The sequence below is a fragment of the Cupressus sempervirens genome, chromosome 1 (genome assembly GCF_028749045.1).
Source record: "Cupressus sempervirens isolate cs-2001-9-10 chromosome 1, ASM2874904v1, whole genome shotgun sequence".
Taxonomy (NCBI): Eukaryota; Viridiplantae; Streptophyta; class Pinopsida; order Cupressales; family Cupressaceae; genus Cupressus; species Cupressus sempervirens.
In genome coordinates, this window is record NC_143118.1 from 199,684,997 (window position 1) to 199,703,899 (window position 18,903).

Below are 18,903 nucleotides of genomic sequence, written 5' to 3' on the forward strand. Positions count from 1 at the left end.
GTAATGTTTAATTACACACACAAATCTATCACTGAAGAAAAAGAATGTGGTAAGTCAGGGTAAAGGGACTATTACAGAGAGTGGTGGGTATAGTTCAAACAATGATGTGTACTCTGGTGAATAGGGAGTGGGTCGAAGAAAATGTCTAAGAGTAGGGTTGATTTTGGTGAAAATTTAAATTAGGAGAAGAACCATGACGGATCTTAGAAGATCCTCCTGTCAGAATCTAGGGATATTCTTGTGAAGGATTTTTTCTGGGTAATGAAAGTAGGAAAGATATGGAGCTAACTGAGAATAAGAAGGGGGATTTTCTAGAAATCTAGGGCAGCCCACTAAACAAACCTATGAAGGATGTGACTAAGCCATAGTATGGAGGATCTGAATGATGATATTTTCACTGAGAATGAGAAGACTTTTTTAGAGGGTACTATGGATACTAGGCTAGAAGATCTTAATAAGGCACAATGTGGTGAGAATGCTAATTATGTTATTGATGACCTCGATGAGATGGCTGGGAAGAACTTAGGTGGTAATCTTGAGTTTATTCATAAGGCTAAGATACATGCTGACCTATCCCTCATGGTTGACACATGGATCTATAATGAAATAAACTCTCTAAGAAAGATGGTCAAGGAAAGAAAAATAGAATGGAGCTAGAAGAAAAGGTTGGGGCATTCTTGGTAAGCTCCTAGACTATGAGGCCAAACTTAGGTATCTTGTTAAGAATAGTGAGCAAAACATGAATGTGATTACTTCTAGCTTATGTGCAATCACTACTAGCTTGCAAAGGAGAAGTATGGATGAGATTGTTTCTCCAATGGTTGTTTCTCTTAGTGGGGGTCCTAACAAGTGCACTAGGTAGAGCACTAAGAAGGCTATTGAAGATGGTCTAGGTTTGACTACTAAAGAATCTATTGAGAAAGTAGCTAATATTGGTAAGAACTTTAGTAGTGAAGGGGTTCTAGTTTCTTTTTTGGTTATGCAATTGGGTAAAAGTACAAAGTTGTGTCACCTTTCAGGCTGACTTATCAGAATGACTAATTTTGAGTATTTATATCTAAAAATCTATTTTTTTTAAACATGTGATCTAGATAAATTCATTCTAATTAAGTTATATATTGTCTCACACTTTTCCAATTGGAAATGTCTATTAAATGCATGTTTTATACTAGTTTGTATCCAATTACTAAAGAAATACAATTATTTCAGAAAAGTGGCATTTCAATAACTCTTACTATTTTTTATGATATTTTTTTACTAATATATAAACACCATTCGATAGAGCTCAGAGTCAATAATATTATCATATAGAGTTTATAGTGTTTTAATTAGATATAGTATTTTTTAATTGAAATTCTACAACCACATATTTTAACACTCAAAAAGATGTCAATTTTGAGAAAGAAAAAATATTAGATCATATCAAAAAAATCTAAAAATTATATGACATTCTAGAGGAGAGAGTCGTCTTCTAGAATTTATAGTTTTTCTCCTATTTAGAATATATTTGTTTTAAGAAATGTGGTGGGAGATGAAAACTATCAATTTCAGCTGAGTTGCTATTTCAATCCTTATAAAAGAGAAAATATAGGTCTAAAGCCAATTTTTATTTTTGATTGTTTTAGATATATATGTTATTTATAACATAGTCTGAGATCAAAGGGAAATAATTTTATTTTCATATAGTTTTGTGGTGGGAACTAAACCCCTAATTTTTAGCTTTTTCCAGCAGCTAAAAAATTATCTATAAAAATTAGAAAAATATATCAATTCTTATTCCAAATAATTATTAAAAATTATAATCTTAGACTTCATCCATTTCTACACATTTTATTAGTTTACTTCATTTCCAAATTCAAAATAATAATACCAATTTTATGTCATTGAAGGTGAATAGTTATACTTTTGTTAGTCTTTTCCTTTACAAAAGGGCGACACAGGTTTGTGCTTTTACCCAATTCTTTTTGGTCTATCATCTGGTACTAGTCATAGTGTCTAGATAGTACTAGTGGTCTTTGTCTCTTTTACATCAGTAAGGTGTTCCCCTTTGGAGATTTTATTTTGGATTGTAATGATTTATATCTGAGGTTTTAGGTCCTTGTAAAACCTATTTATTTTGCTAATACTTTAAACTTATCACCTTTTTCTTGGATAATTGTTGTATGGGATTTCAGGTCCCCTTAAAACCTATTTTTACATTTATCCAAAAATAAATCTATGGCTATTGCCATGTATTATTATTGTCTGTATGTTTGATGGGTTGTATATATGTTAATGATAGGGTCAATATCATTCTCATGGATTCAATCTTCCCTTAGGTCTCCTTGTGGTAATTCTACCAATCATGCTACTAATAAATTCTTAACTAATCAAAATATTTGAGATACTATAAATTATACCATTCCTCACTTTTTCCATGGCTTATAATTACAATCTTTGTCATTACTTACTTTAGTCATATTTTTTTATCCAAGTGGAGTCTTGTATCCCTTGAACCGCCACTGCTAATCTATGTTACATGATAAATGATAGTATATTTGTTAATACAATTCTATCATATTTCACTTAGCTACCCTCATCCATGTATATAAAGGTGTTGATGACTTTTGATACATGGAAATTGTGAAGACTTGGATGGTTCATCTTATTATTATTTCTTATAGAAGTATCCTTAAATTGTCATCAGTGTATCCTCCACATGGAGTGTTGTGGCCTTTATAACCCTTTTCATTACTATGTTATATACCAAAGTTGATGTCTCCATCATTGTCCATGTATGCATTTATTGTGTGTAATTGAATAACCACTTTGCTGCTTATGTTCCTTGGTTATTGTGTCTAGTTTGATATGTTTTGTATGTAATGTTAAAGCCTTTGTAACTTCATACATTATCTTCTTCCTTTAATTTTTTAAACTGAAAGCTACAACTTGTTGATACTTCGCACAATTGAGATGCCCATTATCATAAGGATAGGCTTAGATTATTTGATTATTTATGCTAGTATAAGAGTGCCTTGTACTATGGATATTACATTGAGTCTTACATTACTTTTAGATCCATGTGGCTCAAGTTTAAGATTCTCTTTGGGAAGCTTAATGAGTCTTTGGCATTGTAGCTAGAGATAGATTTCACTATTTTGGTACTTGATTATTTTCCTTCCATTGATGAATTCTTAAAGAAGCTTAATTTTGTTATAAATATTTTTCATGGATGTGGGAAAGAGAAAGCTAGTGCATCTTTATGATCTTTTCTAAGGTTTAAGGACCCCTTTAGATTTTTCTTCTATACTTTATGCTACCATAGATGTTATGGGGAGATGCCTTCATTTTTCCTACTTTTTAGGCATGCTTTGAGCACCATGGGAGAAGTCTCTTTTTATTCAACATGATTCATTTCTTAGCTCCAAGTCCTACGTTTTGGTTGTACAATCATCTTAGGAGAAGTAGGAGACAAAGAAAAATCCTAAAATACTCTTTAAGAAGTGATAATCCCTCCAATCCCACTTAAAGGTTAGATAAAAGATCTTCCACTTCGTATCCTTCTCCTTCTTCTCACTATGGAAATGTTGATCAAATAAGTAAGATTTAAAAATGAGTGTCAACACACTTAACCATTTACACTACACATGCCAAATTACAGATAGTGCTGAGTAGACTAGAAGACAGTATGTGCTGAGTAGACTAGAAGACCGTATGTGCCAAGTAGATGAGACCAATATGTGCCAAGTAACTCAGGATCCAATAGGAGATGAGCAATGTAGAAAATTAATAGGTGCCAAGTAACACAAGAAACATAGAGGATGCTAAGCAATCTAGAATAGATGGTGCTGAGTATCAGTATTACTTCATGTGCCGAGCAATGTAGGATTAGCATAAGAGTTTGTGCAATTGCAAACAAAGATGTAAAATGGTTATGCATGACTAATGACAAGATAAAAGGATAAGATCAAATCCTCACATCTACCTATGCGATCCTCATGTAACCAATCAAAAAATTGGAGACTACATGCAGCCAATGGGTGAATTTCAAGGTTTGAGTGGGAACACTTGAATCAAGGATGTATAACGAACCACTAATCTTTATAAGGGAGTCTTGACGCCATTGAAAAATGTGAGAGTAAGAAGAGGAGTCGAAAGAAGAAGGAAAACTAGAGCCTATTGTTAAGGTCATTGCAGAACATTAGTGTCAAAGATTTAGTGGAAAGGACAAGATTTACACATCTAGTTGATCATAACAGAACAAGGAACATAATCAACAGATCAGATCTAGCAGAGATCAGTGATAGAAGAGAAAATCAAGTACTTGAGATCAGCATTAGAGAATTGCATTAGATCAGGTGTATTATTCTAATACTCTCTCACAACTGTATTAGGAATTTGAAAATCCTATTGAGTTAAATGGGTTTAACAACCTTATGTAAATACTTTAACAGGGTGGCATTCTAAGTTGAATGTTCTTAAAGTCCTCTAACAAGGCACACTCCTAACAAGGTGTTGAAATCCTTTAACAGGGTCACATTTAACAGTGTGTTGTAGCCTTTAACAGGGCAAACCATCAAAAGTGGTTGAAATCAATTGCTGTAGTAATTTCATGGGTATCATCCCCACCCCAATTTTATCTTCTTATTCCTGGAGGGTTTCTAGGTCACCAAAATCTCAAGTGTTGTGTGGTGATGCATGTTTGTTTCTCATGATTGTTTAATGTTTATATGCATGCATGTTAATTTGAGTTATATGTTATTAAGGGTTTAAAAGTGGTTAAAAGGCCACTACTTCTAATTCACCCCCCCCCCCCTCTTAGAAGCACTCTTCCCATTAAGAAATTCCAACAGGAAATATTTCCTCCAAAACATAGAAGAAGTCAGGTGATCCTTGTAGTTTTTGTGGCAAGATGGGATATGCAAGTCACCACATACTAGAGAAGAATAGAGGCTTTCAAGAGTGCTTTACAAAAATATTACATTTCAAATCCTATGCCTTCTTCACACACAAGAAACGGTTACACTATTTTTCTATGGGCCTTTCTTTTAGCTTCTCCTTAGTGCAACACAATTTCAATGAACCTATCATGACTCTCCTTTATCAACATTGGGCAAGGGGGAGGTGTGGACATGGGGTTCTATTATTTATGCTAATGCTTCATTTGTTCTCTAATAGATTAGATTTGTAAACTATTGATACATGTAATATTGACTAACAACTTTCTCTTATATAGTTCAGTAGTATTGTTGGAATCACTCATAAAATTTCATGTTTCATTTGTATCTTTGACTTACATTTATTTTTCCTTTGTTTCCATACATCCATTTTTTGAGTAGTGTTATTTATAGGATGCATGATGATTATTATCTTTTGTATCTTCAACTAACATATGTTTGGCCTTTCTTTGCCATCTACAAGCATTGTTTGAGTAGTAGTTTAAGGGGCACTTATGCAGATCGATCCTAATCACCATCTTGGTTTGAAACGAGGTTCTTCATTTAGTTTTATGCCAATTATCATTTGAGTTTTATTCATATTTTTCCAGTTTCTTAGAGTTTTTTCTTTTGCACATAATGTAGTTGCATCTTTCACTTTTGGAGAAGATTTTTTCCACATTGTTTTTCTCCTTTTTATAAGCTCTAAGAGGTTCTTCATTATGCATGGAAACCTAATAAGGCCTAGTTGTGTCTAGCTAAGTTTCACTTAAGGGGGTGTTAAAAGCATACATTTATGTTGCATTAGGCACATTTGATTTTATTATGTTAATTTTAACTGTGCATGCTTGAGAATATTTTCGTACATATCTTATCTTTATGCAAAATTGAGCATGTATGTAAAATAAGACAAAGTAATTGGAGGTTCGAGGAGAATGTGGAGAAGCGTTGGCTGCCGACTGGGCTAGGGTTTTTCCCCTAGCCTGTTCTTGGTGTTTGATTTTTACTATTTTTCTGTTCTATTTGGATTGCTAGCTACTGGACATAATTTGCGTCGGTGTTTTTGGAAATCTTCTGCACTCAATTTTGGATTGGGGTTTTATTGTTTGCATGGCAGGGCCTGGGATTTCTTCTCCGTTGGTGAGAACAGATGGTTCTTCTCCAACTATGCATGCAATTCGATCTGAATCATTTTATTCAGGGGAGAGCTCCAAGCTGAAAAAAGTTAATGGTTGTTTTCCGCGTAGCCATGATCGCCCTGTTCTGGTTATTCCTCCAACGGTTGTAATGGAGGACATTGATTATTGGACCAAGCATGCTTTGATATGCAAATTTCTTGGAATCCGGATTTCTCTATCTGCTCTTGAGGCATGGATCCGCTGCTCATGGCAGGTGGAAGGCGATATGGAGATTATGTTGGTAGGGAATAGTTTTTTTTGTTGTATTCTCTTGCATGTCTGATTAGGATCGTGTTTTTGAAGGAGGCCCTTATTTCTACAACCATGTGGGGTTATTTGTCAAACCTTGGCATTTAGGTTTTAATTTTGCTAAGGATCTCCCTTCAACAGTGGCAGTTTGGGTTCGCTTGCCTCGTCTTCCCTTGGAATTTTGGCATGAAGACATCCTTCGACAAATTGCTGCTTTGTTGGGGAAGCCGACTGTGATCACACATCAATCCCTCGATAAAAAGGTTATTTCTTATGCTAGAATTTGTGTTGAAATTAATTTGAATAACCCATTACTAGATTCTTTGGAAATTCGTATGGGGGATTCTTCTTGGGTACAGCAGTTAGATTATGAATCCCTCCCTTTTTGTTGTCGGATTTGTCATGAGTATGGTCATTTACAGCGTCAGTGCCCCCATAACTCGAGTTTCAAAGGAGTGGATGGTTCTACAACTGGCAATGTTGGTGGTTTGGCAGATACTACAGGAAAAGGACAATCTCAAATGGCTAATACTACCAAGGGGATGAATCCGCAAGATGCTACAGGTAAGGGTAAGGCTCAAATGCAGGATAAGGATGGATTTACCCCTGTTCGCCCTCGAGCTAAGGGACATGGTCAAAAGAGGCCTTTGAAAGAAAGATTATCTGATTCAAGTTTTAACCGCTTTGAGGTGCTGGATAGTATGGTTCTAGAGGAGGGTATTCCTCCTCCTATCTCTTCTGATCTAGTTTTCCCAGATGAGAGATCTGTTCCTAATGATGCTTGTGGGGCATCCCAAGTTGTAGTATATCAAAACTGTGAGGTCCATGTAGCTCCTGTGATAGAGGCTCTGGTGACTCCTGCAGTATTGGAGGATAATGATGTTGTTTTAGCTTACTTGGTTAAGGATGTGCTACCATCAGGTAAGGGCAAGGGATCTCCTCTCCCCTTGGGGTTGATGTCTTGACCCTTTAAGCGAGCTTCTTCTACTCCCCCTCTAAGCAGTGGGCACAAAAAAGACCAAGAGAAGATTAAACTCACAGGAGATATATTGGTTGAGTCTGGTTCAGTGAAACCTTTGGATTCTCATTTTCCCAATTCTACCCAATGATGATTATTCTCATGGAATGTAACAGGGTTGAATAGCATCCCTAGACAAAAGGCTATTCATAACTTGGTGGTTGATAATAGTCCTGATGTTTTTTGTATCCAAGAGACTAAGCTCTTTGTGGAGTCTATGGTCCAACATGCCTCTAGTATTTGGTCTCGTGGCCAATGCTAGTGTGTTGGGGCAACAGGCAGTGCGGGTGGTTTAGCTATATTTTGGGATCCTCAAAAAATTTCTCCTCTTGGCTGGATGTCTTCTCACTCAGCTCTCTCTATGGTAGCTTCTGCTCTAGACTCAGGAGAGGTAATCATGGTTACTAATGTGTATGCACCTGTTGATCTTGTGGGAAAGGAGGAACTTTGGGATCATATTCAATATGTTAGAAATTGTCATCCTTATCATCCTTGGGTGTTAGCAAGGGACTTCAATTCAGTTTTAAGTCTGGAGAAGAAGCATGGTGGTTTGGCTAGATTGGGGCCTTCTTCTGCTCTTCTTCGGCAACACATATCTCTTTTGCATCTCTCTGATGTTAAGCCTTCTAATGGTCTCTATACCTGGAATAATCGCAAGACTGGTGTTGCTGCTATCTCAGAACGTTTGGATAGATTTCTTGTTTCTTGCTTCTGGGTTAGTGGCACCCTTACTATCTCTTCAGAAATCCTTGATTGGAGGGGTTCAGATCATTGGCCAATCAAATTTTCCACTATAGGGGCTTATGTTCTGAAGCATCCTCCTTTTAAATTCCAGTTGATGTGACTTCGTGACTCCTCTCTTCATGATTTTGTTTTTTGTTGGTGGAAAGATGGTGCTCTTGCATATGGTACTGCAATGTTCTCATTTTCTAAAAGGCTTCAATATGTTAAAAGGCAGCTCAAGATATGGAATAGGGAATGCTTTGGGATCCTTCATTTTATGAAGAGGCTTGCTCAAGAAGATCTCGATGTCATCACAAGGGAGATTAGAGATCGAGGTTTCTCAGAGGATCTTGGCAAGGCTGAATCCCTTGCTTCTAGAGCTCTAGAAGAATGGGAACTTCGAGAGGAAATTTTTTGGAAGCAAAAGGCTAGAGTTGATTGGCTCCAGGAAGGTGATCGAAACACTGCCTTTTTCCATAAAATAGTGCAATCTTGCCGGAATCAGAGCACTATCTCTTCTTTGGTTAATTCTCAAGGTATCCAACTGAATTCCTTGCCAGCTTTGTTCTAGGAGGCTATTTGGTACTTCTCTACCCTCTTCTCTGAGGACTCTCCTCCTGCTGATAATGAAGAAAATCTTATTTTGTCCTGTATTCCTTCCCTTATCACTCAGGAAATGAATGATTATCTCATGCATCCTATCTCTTTGGAAGAATTGGAGGAGGTGGTCTTTGGCATGCCTAAGGGGAAGGCTCCTGGTCCTGATGGCTTTCCAGTTGAATTCTTTCAAGAATTTTGGGACATCATTAATCATGATTTGTTGGAGGTGGTTAAAGAATCCTATGCTAGCAAGCAGATGCTTCGAGCTTTGAACTCTACATTCTTGACTCTTATTCCTAAGAGAGAGGGTGCTAATCAATTGGAGTTTTTTAGACCAGTTGCCTTATGTAATGTGGTTTACAAAGTTATTACTAAGTTGATTGTTGAGAGACTGAAAAGGTGGCTTCCCATTATTATCTCAGAAGAACAAGGTGGTTTTGTTGCTGGCAGACAAATTTTGGATGAGGTGGTTATTGCTACTGAGGCTATTCACTCTATGGCTACTTCAAGGGAGAGAGCCATGTTTGTTAAGCTAGATATGGCTAAGGCCTACAATAGAGTTAAATGGAGCTTCCTAAGGAGTATTCTTCTTTCTTTTGGATTTAGCTCTGACTGGTTGAGTTGGATTATGAGTTGTGTTACTTCTGCCTCTTTTTTCTGTTCTTATTAATGGTCAACCTTCTCAACTATTTGGTGCTTCTAGAGGCCTCCACCAGGGTGACCCTCTCTCCCCATATCTATTCATCATCATGGCTGAAGGCTTGGGCAGATTCATTAAGCATCAGGTGTCCCAGAATTCTATTCAAGGCTGGCGGTGGGGTAATGGCTTACCTTCTCTTTCCCATCTTCAATTTGTTGATGATTCTACTCTTGCCAGTCTTGCTAGGATCAAGGAAGCTGAAGCCTTTCGACATGCTTTGGACATTTATTTGGCAGCTTCAGGCCAAAAAGTTAATGAGCACAAATCTTCCATTTACTTTTTTAACACTCCTGATTCTATTCAGCACAGGATTGTTGGTATCCTACGGTTTTAGATAGGATCACTTCCTTTGACTTATCTTGGCATTCCTATTTCTGTTTCCAGGAAGCCACGTCTCTTCTGGAAAAATTTGATTACCAAGCTTCAGGATAAGGTAAATCATTGGACTCATAGATGGCTTTCTACTGCTGCCCGGGTTACTCTTCTTCAAGTTGTTATCCAAGCTCTTCCTACTTATAGAAGCATGGTTCACGCTGCACCTATTTACTTTCTCAAGGAGTTTGATGCTCTTTCTCGACAATTCCTTTGGAGTGGTAATTTTCATAGTACTAAATGGAGCTTGGTTAATTGGGCAACTGTTTGTAGGCCTAAAAAGGAGGGTGGTCTTGGTCTTCGATCTGCTCTATTGAGTAGTCAAGCTTTGGCTGCTAAACTTTATTGGCGATGGTGCTCTGGAAAAAATCAACTTTGGGCTTGTATTATCACTCATAAATATTTTCATGGTGTTGATCCTTGCTCTGTTTCTGCACTTCCTCTTGAGGTCGTGGCTCAATGGTTTGGCATACTTTGAAGATAGGTGTGATGTTGGTGAAAAGGGGTCTGTTCTGGATATGTAAAGGAGGTTCTCAGGCTTTGTTTTGGTCTGATACTTGGGATGGATTCCCTTCCATTTTATCCATATACCCTCATCTTCAGCCTCTTTGTGACTCTTTTCTTGCCGCTGGATGGGATAAAGTGGATCATTACAAGACTCCTTATCAATTGGGACCTGTTGTTGGTTACAGATGGAAGCATTCTTCTGATTGGCCTCCTGGAGGTACATACATGGATCGTCAGGAGCTTTCTCAAATTCTGGCCTCTAGAGAGTGTTCTTCTTTGCTTGGTCCAGATGTTTTGGCTTGGGGCGGTACCTTGTCTGGTAAATATCATGTCTCTGCTGGGTATCAGGAGATAACTAGACAATTATTTGGGGATGCTGAGGTCCCTTGGTGGAAGCAAGTTTGGAATAAAGTTTCTTGGTCCAAATGCAATTTTTTCATGTGGCTAGTGGCTCACAACCGTTGTCTTACCTGGGATAATCTTTGTAAACGTGGATTTCAGGGCCCCTCTTATTGTGTTTTGTGTGGTAATGGAGAGGAGTCTGTCTCCCATCTGTTCTTCCATTGCTCCTATTCTACTCAGATATGGCACCTTTGGTGGAGCGCTTGGGGTTGCTCTTGTCGGCATGCTTCCTCTTTGCCTGAGTTCTAGGCCCGCTTGGGTAGTGCTCCCTCCAAGTCTTCTTCTCTCCATGCTACTTGGATTGCTGGCCCATCTTTAATGCTTTGGCATATCTGGTTGGAGAGGAATCGTCGCATATTCCAAGATGTTTGGCTTGGTGTTTTGCATCTTTGGTGGAAAATATCACATTCTCTTCAGGAAACTATTCTTGTGAAGTGTGAGCTTGATGGGGGTATGGATCCGGTTGATCTTGCTATCTGTAATCGCCTCAATTTTCATCTGCAGGATGGGGCTGCAGCTCATAGGTTTCCTTCTATGTCCAGGCAACTTCACCATCAGAGGAGGGGTTGGGTTAACCGGTATGGGCACTAGACTCCTCCTCCCTGTGGAGTTCTGAAAATTAACACTGATGGTTCTTCCCGTGGGAATCTTGGTCTGGCTGGTATTGGCGGAGTGGCTCATTGTAGTTCTCAAGATGTTAAATTTTTCTTCTCAGTTCATAAGGGTGATTATACTAACAATCTCATGGAAGCTCAGGCTATTTTATATGCTATGGAACAGTGTTGCTTGCGAGGATGGAGTAAGATTATCTGTGAGTCTGATTCACAGGTGGTGGTGAACATGCTTTCTTCGCAAGAGCTTGAGGATGTTAGTTGGCAGATAGCCACTGTTGTTAAGCAGATTCTTTTCTTCTCTTCCTCTTTTTAGTTCATTAGGTTCACGTATATTCCTTGTGAATGGAAAAGAACTGCTGATTGTTTAGCCAAATGGGCTTCTAGTCATGATCCGGGTTGGAATATTAGGGATAGGAGGCAACTGTCCTTTGAGATGGTGCAAGAATTTGATGATCTTGTTGCTCAGGATCGAGCTCCTTGTTGAGCTCTCCTTGTTGTATTCCTTTCTGTCTTAATAAATTTTTACCCCTCTTTTTGTCAAAAAAAAATTGAGCATGTATGCATAGCTTAATCACACTTAGTTGAGCCTAGTTTAGTTTAGTCACTTGTCTAGTTGGGCTCTAGTTGTCTTTTTTAGCTCTAGAAATGTATATTGTGCACTAGTTTGCATACCTTAGCTTTCTAGTTTTTACTCTATTTTTAGAGAAATGTTTTTTCTATTAAAGAATATCATATTCATTGTAATTCATCTTGCAATCTTAACTTTACAATTTTTTCTTTCTAAGTAAGTAACAAAATTATTTTCTTGTTTATCTCCTTGTGAAAAGTGTTTTTGTTTTGTTGTTTGATCTTGGAGGAGTTTGTGTTACAAATTCAAGATGGCTACACAAGTTCCATATGTTATAACAGTGCCACATCTCCAACATATTATTCACATTTATTGAATCAAAAACATCTATGTGATGTAAACTTAATCTCATATGCATATTCACTACATATTAGAATACAAGTCATGTGATGTAAACTTAATCTCATATGCATATTCACTGCATATTAGAATGAAAGTAAGAAGTAATCACAATGTCATAAAATGAGGTGTGAAATTGGTGAACACTATTTATGATTATATTGAGCAAGTAACAAAAAATATCTTTAGTATAAATGTTGTATCAAGTCCGTAGTTTTAAATTACTTATGTTCTCTTTAAGAAGTAGTAGTCCAAAATCTTTACTCTCTTTTTCTAATACTTAATATGCCAATATTTTACAAATATTATCAAAATTGTTTGCCAATTGCAAAATCAATTACAAACAATTGAAAATAATATTTCTAAAATTGAAATTACGTAGAACAATCTCATACTACCAATTCCTCCCAATAACAACAATTGAATTTGTAACAATTTAAACCAAAACAAAATACCTTTTAACATTATATATTGCATTCAAATCATACATGAAAAGTATATAAAAACTTGACATAAGCCACTCGATTTCTATTGCCAAAAAATTCAATTATAATTTATAAACACCAAATTGATACTTATTTTGTCACTATTATTATTCCACATAAAAATATTTAAATAATAAGAATAACTAGCTTTTATAATACTTTATCTTCACTATCTTTGTCTATTCCTTTTTAATTCACCCTTATAACCACTTCAAGATATTGATTTTTGATTTAAATCTTTGCTTTAAGTGACCACACATCTTGAATGGCAATTTGTGTACAACCTTTCACATCCATAATTTCTTTTATGAGGAAAAACGTACTCTATTGTGGAGGGTTGTGATTTTATGATTCAAATCATTATGATTATTATAGAAAAACTTCCAAGATATTCTTAGTATGGGAAGAAATTTTGCAAATGTAGTCTGATCTGATTTTGTGACTTTACATGTGTCCATCATATAAAATATGTGGTAGTTAGACATGCATTTCAGTCTTCTTTATAATGTAAAATCACTTTTACTTGTGTCTCTTGTATACACGACATCTAATCAATTTTATCTTAAATAACACTTTCCTACTACGAAACGAAATCTTATATTGGAATTATAATTATTATTATATTATTATGTACCTAATTTTTCAGATATAATATAATAACGCACTTCTAAGATTTTGAAAAATTATGAAATTAGAATTATTTTTCAAAGCACAAACAAAATAATAATTTAAATAAATTTAAATGAAATGAGTTTCTAAATCATTTAAACAAATTGAATAAATATAACTAACAGGCACATGTTTAATTAAGATAAAACCCATTAGAGCTTATAATTTTATTAGGTACATGAAAATGAAATGAACAGTCAAATTGCTCTTGCTCATCTCAACTTTTATGAGACTTCAAGTGAAATAAAAAAATTAAATGTACATTTTTTCCCTGATGCTTATCACATTCAAATGGAAAACAATATAAATATATTTACTACCATTACAATTATAAATATTTGTATCAAACTGACAAATATTAAAGACTGGATTTGCAGAAGGCCATGGCAGGCAGAAATTCTGCAGACTTTTTCTCTTTTATTACAGTAAGTCAACAATTTTTAAATTTTTTTATAAAAAAAAATTGTGTAACTTCCTTTCTTTTAATTTATGGATTGATTATCAGTTTTTCTTTTGATTTTTCATGGTTCTGTATATGATTGATAACTATTACAAACATTTTCTTTTGTTTTTAAGAAAATATGATGATGTTTTTAAAAGAAATTTATGGTTTTGGTAATTCTGATAAAGCTGAGGAAATCGCTTTGTTCCCAAAATCTTGCAAATAATAATGCAGTCTTGTTTTTTTTTTTTTTTCCCTCTCTCGAATTCTTGCAGAGAGAAGTAATGGAAAACAGAGGAAAAATGGATTAAAACTAGATTTTGTAGAGAAATATAAAAAGTACTTTTAACGTTTTAGATTGTATTACATGTTTCTATTTGGGCCAAGAAAAAAATAAAATTAACAAAATATAAAATTATTTGTTAGATAAATTGTATTAGAATTTAAAATTGTTAGTTAGAAAGTTGATTGAGAATTTGACTATTAGAATGTTTTGAAAGCATTGTAAGAAATCTTAAGTGCCGACTTATAAAAAAAATGATTTGAAAACTTTTTAAAAGTTCAATGTTTGCTGTGGTCAACAATTTAAACATTAAATATCTATTACAAAATTTAATCAAAAATTTTAGTGAAGATTGTTGAATTAATACCAAATTTTAGTGAAGATTGTTGAATTAATACTTAATTTGAATTTAAGATTTAAAGGAAAAAAAGTTTTTACTAATATAATTAGAAAAAAAATATATTAATGTTTGAGCTATGGAGGGAGGAGTAAGGATGTATGCGTTTTGTAGATTAAGTTTAAGTACACTGTAGAGTATATTTCTTTCTAATTGGGCCAATGAAAAGAGGAGATGAATATGAGCAAAGTGTTTTATGGGTTAGATATAGTAAGTTGTATAGTGTGTCTTTTATGTTCTATGGTGAAAGAAAAGAAGAGTATGTTTAAGCAATATTTTGCAAGCTAAGCACATTCAAGTTTGTAGAGTATACACCTTTCACATGCTTACAATATGGAAAATAGAGGAGGAATATGGATATGTGAGGCATACAAGCTAAGCATGTTCAATTTCGTAGAGTATGTGCCTTTCATATTTTTATTATAATAAAAATTGGTAGCTTGGCTATGTGTGTATTACAAGCTAAGCAGAATCAAGATTGCATGCATGCTCAAGTTCATATAGTATATGTTTTCCATATATGTTATAATAATAAAAAGAGTATGGATATGTATGCCTTACAAGCTAAGCATAATAAAAAATGCATACATGGTCAAGTTTGTAGAGTCCATGTCTTCCGTATATTATAGTGAAAAAAAAGTATGCATGTGTGTCCTTCACAAGATAAGAACAACGAGAACCGAACAATATTTGTCTTCTATATATTGTAATGGAAGAAGGATGGAGTATGAGTATGTGCATCTCTTCCATATGCTACAACGAAAAAGAAGTGAGGACTATAGGTATGTGTATCTCCTAGGCTAAGCATGCTCATATTTGAGAGTAGGGTGGGTGCAAGAAGTCGAGTGGAAATGTTTTTCCTATTTTAAAAATTTCCTATCACTTGATGTCCAAATTTGAGGCACATTAAGATTGAATCTTGAAAAAATTTAGTACTAGAAAATGTAGTGCTCGTAGTCTAGTTTTCAAATATGTAAATTTTTGGGATACTCACATGATATAAATTATATTTTGGTAGGCATATTCAAAAATCACTTTTTCAAAATGCCTACTTCATGATCATACCACATACGTGTACGACCACCTTTTTTGGAGCAAAAAAATGATTTTCTGTGATTCTTTTAGGGGAAAGGTACCTAACACACCAAAGATTGATATAAATATTTTTACTTTTTTTATTTATTGAATATTTGTTATTTTATAAATTTTTATTTGACCATAAAGTGGAATTTGAAAACCTCTAGTGTACAACCACCATAATTTGATAAAAATTTCACCTTTTTTCCAACTTCATTTTTTATAATATTGAAGTCTATGTAGATTAATGTCATATAATTCATTTTTCAAAAAATGTCAATTCAAAAAAGTTATTAAGATTTTAGTTAACTGTTGGCACAAAAGTTTGCACCCTTTCTTAAGGTGTGTCCCTCAAACGATCTTATGTAACATGGAAACAATCTCAAAAGTGTGGGACTTTGCAATTAGAGATTGAATCTCTAGAGAAGGCTTGCTTCCTTACAATCTGGATCCACCTGACTAAGTCTAGGATGGGAAAAGGAAGGAGGAAACAAAAAGTAAAATGCTGAAGGGGAAAAGCAATGATGCACCAAGTAGATTGTTGATCTACTTCTTCCCAACAACTGCACTAAAATCCAATAGACCTCGCAAGACATACCACTATCTATATTCCTTCAATCTTAACACCATAGAAAATCCAAGAAATAACATAACCATGCAAGGAATACAACTGATTCATTTAATAGATTAGTTAATTGAAATGAATATGATCATATAGTCTTGCAATTGCTAAAATATATCTAGGAAAATGAGGTGTAATTAGATTACATAAATTTAACTAGTTGAGAATGGATATAACAGTAGTGATTTCTATTGAATAAGAGGCAAGAGCATTTATAGAGAATATTTGTAGAAGACCAGAAAAAGAGATCCTTTAGAAAACAAAAAAACTTGCCTTTATAGGGTGCATGCATAACCAAGATACAACCTTGAGTTTAAATTCCAACGACCATTGGGTTGGATTGCAAATGAGAGCAATAACTAAGAATTAGAAAGAAAATCTAATCATTAAGTGCTATTGCCCACTAGACATGACAGAATGAGCAAGAAAAAGAGTGCACCCAACTGCAAGAGATCAAATCAATTAGATTTGATCATGATATGCATTTAAAGAGGGATGGAGTGTAATGGCGTCAAGAACACAAAAAGGGTGGTTGCAGGTGAACAAATCCTTTTGTTGCTTACAACCACCTTTCTCTTTAATCTCTCCAACTACTTCTAAGACATTTATTTCCCTCTTGGTGGTCATTCAATGCATCTGATTTCATATAAGTTTCTTACTGCCTTAATCTACCTGAAATTTAGATCCCCATCATTGCTTTGTAGATTAAGCATCAATGCTCATCCTTCTGGCTCTATTTAGTGTTGCCTTGTGCCCTGTTCTACATCATTCTCAAATTTCATTTTCTGAGGGCTTTCTATTATTCTCTAGCTCAAAAAATAAAAAAATGTTTTTCTCATGTCAAACTTAGGTCTTATGATCTTATGATCACTTTGAAGTCAAAACCCTTCGTATTCTCATAAGCTTGGAATCTAGCCTTTACAATCTTACAATCACCTCCCTATCACATGATTGAGGGTTCCTTTCAAGTCTTCCACAATCTTACAATCAACAACATTATCATAAGATCAAAACATCAACTACAATGTCCTCTTCATAGCTATGATCTTACACCAGTGGTTTACAAACCTTTCATAGCATCACCAACATGTGCTTCAGTCCGTATGATCTTATGATCAACTTCCTTTATATCTTTGGGAGACTTATTGACATGTGCTTATTTCTCCTATGCCTATGCGCCTGGCACCACTTCGCTTTAACATTCTTGCTTATGATCTTACAATCTCCTTGCTCTCATATGGTCAAGAGTCCCCTTTTGAGCCTTTAGGATGATACGATCAACAACCTATTGTAACATCGTAACAACTTACTATCCATCATAAAGCACTTATAACGATACGCCGCTAGGGAAATTATTAGATCAAAAAATTCAAAATGCACACCCATGATACTTCGATAATATGGAATATCATACAATTAGGAGACTCAACATTTACCTTTACAATCCCTTGCTAGCCTTTACTTCGTCACATCAAAAGAGGGAAAATCAAGTCTTACGACTAGATGCTAAAAAGCCCGATCATAAGATCATAACACTTGATGGAAAATATGAAAATGACATATGATCATAACATTGAAGGGGATAACTAGGGTTTTAGCTATGTTTTAGCCACATACCTAGCACACTGTGCAACCTTGATGCCATGAATAGATATCTCTGATCGGATTTCAATGATGGTAACAAGGGATAAAGGGAGGGGCTAAAATGGCTAACACTTCTAGAAAATCAAAGGGGATGCTTGCCTACTAAGCATATGATCAATGGCCTTAACCAATCCATTGGGCTATAGAGTTACAAAAAATGAGCCATGTTCTATAACAAAAAATGTAACCTCTGCAACTGCAAAACCTCAAAACCCTTGTTATTTCACAAAGAAATAGCTTGTGCTTGTGCACTTATTGAAAACTGAAAAACTACTCTATTATGTACATAAACCCTTAACATTCCCTAGAATCAAGGTTTAAGGTAAATTCCATTTACTAGAATTAGAAAAACTTCACCATCAGGCCTGGATAGCTGAAAAGCCTTGGCCTCTTTGTAACTGGTGATAATATGTGAGCCACTCCACATAGCATCAAATTTGAAATGCCTACTAGGCTTGGCTCTATCAGCATCCCACTTGAGGAAAAGGTCTCCTTCCTTGAAAATTCTAGCTGTAGCCTTCTTGTCAAAGCTTCTTTTGACTTTTTGTTGACTTACCTTGAGTGTATGCATATCTTGTTGTCTTTTTTCTTCCAGTTACATTACTTCAGCCAATCTGATTGTCATAGCATCATTCTCAACTAGCTCCAATTGATGAGCTAGTTCAAGAGAGGGGAACTCAAGTGAAATAGGAAGCCTTGCTTCCCGTCCATATAATAGAATTAAAGGTGAGTTCCCAATTGCTCTCTATAATGTCCCCACTAATAGGGCTAGTTAGGAATAAGTAATACCTATAAAATAAATGTTAGAATCACAATAATAATAAAATTAACTATATTATTCTATCCTCTAAGTTAATCCCAATCTTAAGGACATCTCCAGATCGGGCTTCTTAGCTCATAGCTACCTTGTCGTCATCCCAGGAGCACACCCCTTAAGATTCTTCTTGGACAGGCATCCTCTATCCAAGGCCAATGTCATATGCATATGTTTGACAACATCAGAATATTCTAGCACATTGATTATCAGCCATGGCGAAC

General features: G+C 35.2%; 1 pseudogene; it reads left to right on the forward strand.

The window, feature by feature from the left end:
* Positions 1-369: 369 nt before the first annotated feature.
* LOC149576813 (glycosylphosphatidylinositol anchor biosynthesis protein 11-like) overlaps positions 370-18,903 on the forward strand; it is a 39,630-nt pseudogene continuing 21,096 nt past the window's right edge.